Source organism: Bos mutus, chromosome 7 (assembly GCF_027580195.1).
Source record: "Bos mutus isolate GX-2022 chromosome 7, NWIPB_WYAK_1.1, whole genome shotgun sequence".
Taxonomy (NCBI): Eukaryota; Metazoa; Chordata; class Mammalia; order Artiodactyla; family Bovidae; genus Bos; species Bos mutus.
In genome coordinates, this window is record NC_091623.1 from 35296769 (window position 1) to 35303588 (window position 6820).

General features: G+C 38.4%; 1 non-coding gene across 1 annotated transcript; it reads right to left on the reverse strand.

The window, feature by feature from the left end:
• Window positions 1-409: 409 nt before the first annotated feature.
• Window positions 410-516, reverse strand: LOC138988670 (U6 spliceosomal RNA). The gene has a single exon (XR_011464942.1). It is a non-coding gene; the product is annotated as a U6 spliceosomal RNA (small nuclear RNA).
• Between the last annotated feature and the right edge of the window lie 6304 nt (window positions 517-6820).

The following is a 6820-nucleotide window of genomic DNA, read 5'->3' on the forward strand; positions in this document are numbered from 1 at the left end:
GACAAACGGGGAAACATCCACATCAAAGTGGCAGGCTCCAGGGGATGACTGAGTCCACCTGGAGACCAGTGCTGCTTATAGACACCACTCTTGCCTTGTCCCTCCAGTCGGCTCCAAGAAAATGCCTTGAAAGAGCTTTTGCACATATCCTAGCACCCCGGCTTTATTAGCTGCTGCCAAGAGAGAGGTTCCCAAATGTCTGGTTCTGTTTGTGAGTCCCACTCTTACAAGATGATACCAATCCAAGCAATTTTTTTCCTATTCCAGTTTTACTGAGATATAAGTGACATACAGCACTGTATAATTTGGGGCTTCCTTGGCAGCTCAGCTGGTAAAGAATACACCTGCAATGCAGGAGACCCCGGTTCAATTCCTGTGACTAAGCACAACAAGCACAGCTATATAAGTTAAAATGATGGAAGGCTTCAAAAACTGAGTGCCATCCTTAAAAGGGGACCATGCTAATCTTCTCTGTATCATTCCAATTTTCAGTGTATGTGCTGCCAAAGCAAGTACCAAAGAAGTAATAAGAACCAGCTATTCTACTGCTCAAGACACTAGGAAGAACGTATTAGCAGAAGGAAGTATAACAAAGATTAGTATGAAAATGAAGACTTAAAAAATTAGAAAAAAAAACAATGAAATTAAGAGTTATTGTTTTGAAAAGATAAGCAAAATTGATATACTGTTAGCTAGACTAAGAAAAAAGAAGCAAAGACTCAAAATCATAAACGAGAAAGAAAACATTACAGTGGATACCATACTAAGCAAAGGATTGTAAGAGAGTACTATAAAAAATTATACACCAACAAAGTGGACACCATAGAAGAGAGGGATAAATTCCTAGATACAGACAACCCACCAAGTTGACTCATGAAGAAATCAAAAATCTGAACTCAACAGTTTGGCAGCCCACTCCAGTATTTTTGCCTGGGAGATCCCATGGACAGAGGAGCCTGGTAGGCAACAGTCCAAGGTGTTCCAAAGAGTTGGACACAATTGAGTGACTGAACAAGAAAGCTAATTCAGTAACCAAAAGCTTTAAAAATAATGGAAAGTCTAGGACTAGAGGGTCTTGCTGGTAAATTATATCAAACATTTAAAGAAGATTAATACAAATCCTCCCTGTTATTTACGTGGGGCCAAACTATGGTGGAGGTAATGAAAATAATGGCGACCTCCTTCAAAAGGTTCCATGCAGGCACTGCTAGACTCAGTGCCCCAACCCTGCAGCAGACCACCGTTGACCCATGCCACCACCAGAGACTCCTGGACACGCATGGGCAAGTCTGACTAACCAGATAGTCAATACCAAGATCAGATTGATAATATTCTTTGTAGCCAAAGATGGAGAAGCTCTATACATTCAGCAAAAACAATACCGGGAGCTGACTGTTGCACAGATCATGAACTCCTTATTGTCAAATTCAGACTTAAATTGAAGAAAGTGGGGAGAACCACTAGACCATTCAGGCATGACCTAAATCAAATTCCTTAAGTGGAAGTGACAAATAGATTCAAGGGATTAGATCTGACAGACAGAGTGCATGAAGAACTATGGATGGAGGTTCGTGACATTGTACAGGAGGCAGTGATCAAGACCATCCTAAAGAAAAAGAAATGCAAAAAGGCAAAATGGTTGTCTGGGGAGGCTTTACAAATAGCTGTGAAAAGCGAAGTGAAAGGCAAAGGAGAAAAGGAAAGATATACCCAGTTGAATGCAGAGTTCCAAAGAATAGCAAGGAGAGATAAGAAAGCCTTCCTCAGTGATGAATGCAAAGAAATAGAGGAAAACAACAGAATGGGAAAGTCTAGAGATCTCTTCTAGAAAATCAGAGATACCAAGGGAACATTTCATGCAAAGATGGGCACAATAGAGGACAGAAATGTTATGGACCTAACAGAAGCAGAAGATATTAAGAAGAGGTGGCAAGAATACACAGAAGAACCGTACAAAAAAGATCTTCGTGACCCAGATAATCACGATGGTGTGATCACTTACCTAGAGCCAGGCATCATGGAGTGCAAAGTCGAGTGGTCCTTAAGAAGCATCACTACGTACAAACTAGTGGAGGTGATGAAATTCCAGTTGAGCTATTTCAAATCCTGAAAGATGATACTGAGAAAGTGCTGAACTAAATATGCTGGTGAATTTGGAAAACTCAGCAGTGGTCACAGAACTGGAAAAGTTCAGTTTTCATTCCAATCCCTAAGAAAGGCAATGCCAAAGAATGTTCAAACTAATGCACAATTGCACTCATCTCACACACTAGCAAAGTAACACTCAAAATTCTCCAAGGCAGGCTTAAACAACGTGACTGTGAACTTCCAGATGTTCAAGCTGGATTTAGAAAAGGCAGAAGAATCAGAGATCAAATTGTCAACATCCATTGGATCATCAAAAAAGAAAGAGAGTTCCAGAAGAAACATCTACTTCTGCTTTAATGACTAAGCCAAAGACTTTGAATGTTTAGATTACAACAAACTGTGGAAAATTCTGAAAGAGATGGGAATACCAGACCACCCGACCTGCCTCTTGAGAAATCTGTACGCAGGTCAGGAAGCAACAGTTAGAACTGGACATGGAGCAACAGACTGGTTCCAAATCAGGAAAGGAGTACTTCAAGGCTGTATATTGTCACCCTGCTTATTTAACTTATATGCAGAGTACATCATGAGAAATGTGGGGCTGGAAGAAGCATAAGCTGGAATCAAGATTGCCAGGAGAAATATCAATAACCTCAGATACGAAGATGACACCACCCATATGGCAGAAAGTGAAGAACTAAAGAGCCTCTTGATGAGAGTGAAAGAGGAGAGTGAAAATGTCGGCTTAAAGCTTAACATTCAGAAAACGAACATCATGGCATCTGGTCCCATCACTTCATGGGAAATATATGGGGAAACAGTGGCAGACTTTATATTTTTTTGGTGGGGGGGCGGTGCTCCAAAATCACTGCAGATGGTGACTGCAGCCATGAAATTAAAAGACACTTGCTCCTTGGAAGAAAAGCTATGACCAATCTAGACAGCATATTAAAAAAGCATAGACACTGTTTTGCCAACAAGGTCCATGTAGCCAAAGCTATGGTTTTGCCAATAGTCGTGTATGGATGTGGGAGTCATACTTTAAAGAAAGCTGGATGGTGAAGAATTGATGCTTTTGAACTGTGGTGTTGGAGAAGACTCTTGAGAGTCCCTTGGACTATAAGGAGATCCAACCAGTCAGTCCTAAAAGAAATCAGTCTTGAACATTCATTGGAAGGACTAATGCTGAAGATGAAAGTCCAATACTTTGGCCACCTGATGCAAAGAACTGACTCATTTAAAATATCCTGATGCTCAGAAAGATTGAAAGTGGGAGGAGAAGGGGACAACAGAGGATGAGATGGTTGGATGGCATCATTAACTCAATGGACATGAGTTTGGGTAAACTCCTGAAGTTGGTGATCGACAGCGAGGCCTGGCATGCTGCAGTCCATGGGGTCGCAAAGAGTTTGACAGGACTGAGTGACTCAACTGAACTAAACTGAATACCAATCCTTCTCAGACCCTTCCAGAAAATAGAACAGGGAGAAATATATCCAAACTCATTTCATGAGGCCAGCATTATCCTGATACTAATGCCAGATAAGGACACAACAAGAAAAGAAAATTGCAGGTTAATGTTCCTAATAGAAATTGATGTAAAATTTCTCAACAAATTACTAACAAACTAAATTCAACAGCACATTAAAAGATAAGGATCATGCACCTTGATCTAGTGGGATTTGTTACTGGGATGCATTAAGATTCAGCATCACACACTATAAATGTCACATTATAAAAGTGACACATTACATTAAGAAAATAAATAATAGAAACCACTGGCTATTTCAATCAGTGAAGAAGCATTTCACAAAATTCAACATCCTTCTATGGTAACAACTCTACACAAACTTTGCATAAAGAGAATGTATCTCTACATAATGAACACTATCTGTGACTGACCCTCAGCAAACATCATCATAAATGGAGAAATGCTGAATGCTTTTCTTCTAAGATCAGGAACATGACAAATAAATCCACCTTCATCACTTTTACTCAACACAGTACTGTAATTCCTAGTCAGAGAGTTCCAGAAAAACATATATTTCTGCTTTATTGACTATGCCAAAGCCTTTGACTGTGTGGATCACAATAAACTGTGGAAAATTCTGAAAGAGATGGGAATACCAGACCACCTGACCTACCTCTTGAGAAACCTATATGCAGGTCAGGAAGCAACAGTTAGAACTGCACATGGAACAACAGACTGGTTCCAAATAGGAAAAGGAGTATGTCAAGGCTGTATATTGTCACCCTGCTTATTTAACCTATATGCAGAGTACATCATGAGAAATGCTGGGCAGAGGAAGCATAAGCTGAAATCAAGATTGCCGAGAGAAATATCAATAACCTCAGATATGCAGATGACACCACCCTTATGGCAGAAAGTGAAGAAGAACTAAAGAGTCTCTTGATGAAAGTGACAGAGGAGAGTGAAAAAGTTGGCTTAAAGCTCAACATTCAGAAAACTAAGATCATGGCCTCCAGTCCCATCACTTCATGCCAAAAGTCAAAGAAATTAGGAAAGAAAAATAAATAAAAAGCAGCTAAATCAGAAAGGAAGAGTAAATTGCTTCTGTTCACAGATAATAAAGTACTACAGACAGAAAACCCTTAGGTTTTCACCAAAAATCTCTCAGGACTAATCAACAATTTAAGTAAAACTGCAGTATATAAAATTCATATAGAAAATCAGTTATGTTCTCACACATTAACAAATGATATAAAAATATAAATTCAGAAAACAAATCTATTTATAGTAACATCTAAAAGAACAAAGTTCTCAGATATAAATTTAACAAAGAAGGTGAGATATCTGTATGCTGAAAACTGAATAATTAATGAAAGAAATTGAGAAGGAATAAAATGAATAGAAAGATTATGTTTATTGATTAGAATAATTCATACTGTTAAAATATCTGTATTACCCAAAGCAATACACAGGTTTAATGAAATCCCTATCAAAATTCCAATGGCAATTTTTAGAGAAATAGAAAAAAAATCCTAAAATTTATATAGAACAACCAAAGATCTCAAATATTCAAAATGATCTTAAGCAAGTAGAGCAATGTTGGAGGCATCATACTTTCTGGTTTTAAACATATTACAAAGATGAATTAAAAAATTATGTTACTGGCAATAAAAAAAAAGAGGCATAGATCAATGAACATAATAGAGTCCATAAATAAACTCACACATACATGGTCAGTTAATTTTAAACAAACGAGCCAAGGATGTACAATGGGGAATTTGTTGTCTGTTCAATAAATAGTATTGGAATAATTGGAAGTCCAATATGCAAATAATTTCCAATTATGCAAATAATTTGAAATCCAAATCAAATATGCAAATCAGTGAAATTAGACAACTATCTTACTCCATTCACAAAAATTTAACTTGAAATGTATTAAAGAATTATAAGATCTGAAACTACAAAAATCCTAGGAGAAAATCAGAGGTAAGCTTCTTGAATTTTGCATTGGCAATGATATTTTAATATATTTTAATTATGTTTAATATAATTTCATATATTTTAATGATATTTCTAAGTGAACAATGCATAGAAATAGAGGAAAACAATAGAATGGGAAAGACTAGAGATTTCTTCAAGAAAATTAGAAATACTAAAGGAGAATTTCATGCAAAGATGGGCACAATAAAGGACATAAACATTAAGGACCTAACAGAAGCAGAAGCTGTTAAGAAGATATGGCAAGAATATACAGAACTATATCGAAAAGGTCTTAATGACCCTGATAACCACGATGGTGTGATCACTCATCTAGAGCCAAGACACCCTGGAGTGTGAAGTATATTGGGCCATAGGAAGCGTTACTGTGAACAAAGCTGGTGGAGGTGATGGCATTCTACAAAATGATGCTGTTAAGGTGCCGCACTCAATATGCCAGCAAATTTGGAAACCTCAGTAGTGGCCAAAGGACTAGGAGAGGTCAGTTTTCATTCCAATCCCAGAGAAGGGCAATTGCACTCATTGCACATGGTAACATGGTAATGCTCAAAATCCTTCAAGTTAGGCTTCAGCAGTATGTTAACTGAGAACTTCCAATGGTACAGGCTGGGGTTTCAAAGAGGCAGAGGAACAAGAGATCAAATCGCCATCATTCACTGGATAATAGATTAACCAGGGATTCCAGAAAACCAACCAACAAACAAACAAACAAAAAAACCTGCTTCATTGACTATGCCCAAGCCTTTGACTGTGTGGATCACAACAGACTGTGAAAAATTCTTCCTGAAAGAGATGGGAATACCAGACTACTTACCTGCCTCCTGAGAAACCTGTATGTAAGTCAAGAAGCACCAGTTAAAATAGAACATGGAATAACAGACTGGTTCAAAATTGGGAAAGGAGTACATAAAGGCTGTATATTGTCACCCTGTTTATTTAACTTTTATGCAAAGTGCATGTGTTCTAAGTCATCCCATTCCTGTCTGACTCTTTGTGACCCCATGGACTGTAACCTGCCAGGATCCTCTGTCCATAGAATTCTCCAGGCAAGAATACCGGAGTGGGTTGCCACAACCTCCTCCAGGGGATCTTCCTGACCCAGAGATCGAACCTGCATCTCCTGTGTCTCCTGCATTGGCAGGCAGATTCTTTACCACTAAGCTACCAGGGAAGCCATTCTATGCAGAGTAAATCATGCAAAGTACCAGGCTGGATGAAGCTCAAGCTGGAATCAAGATTGCCAGGAGAAATATCAATAAACTC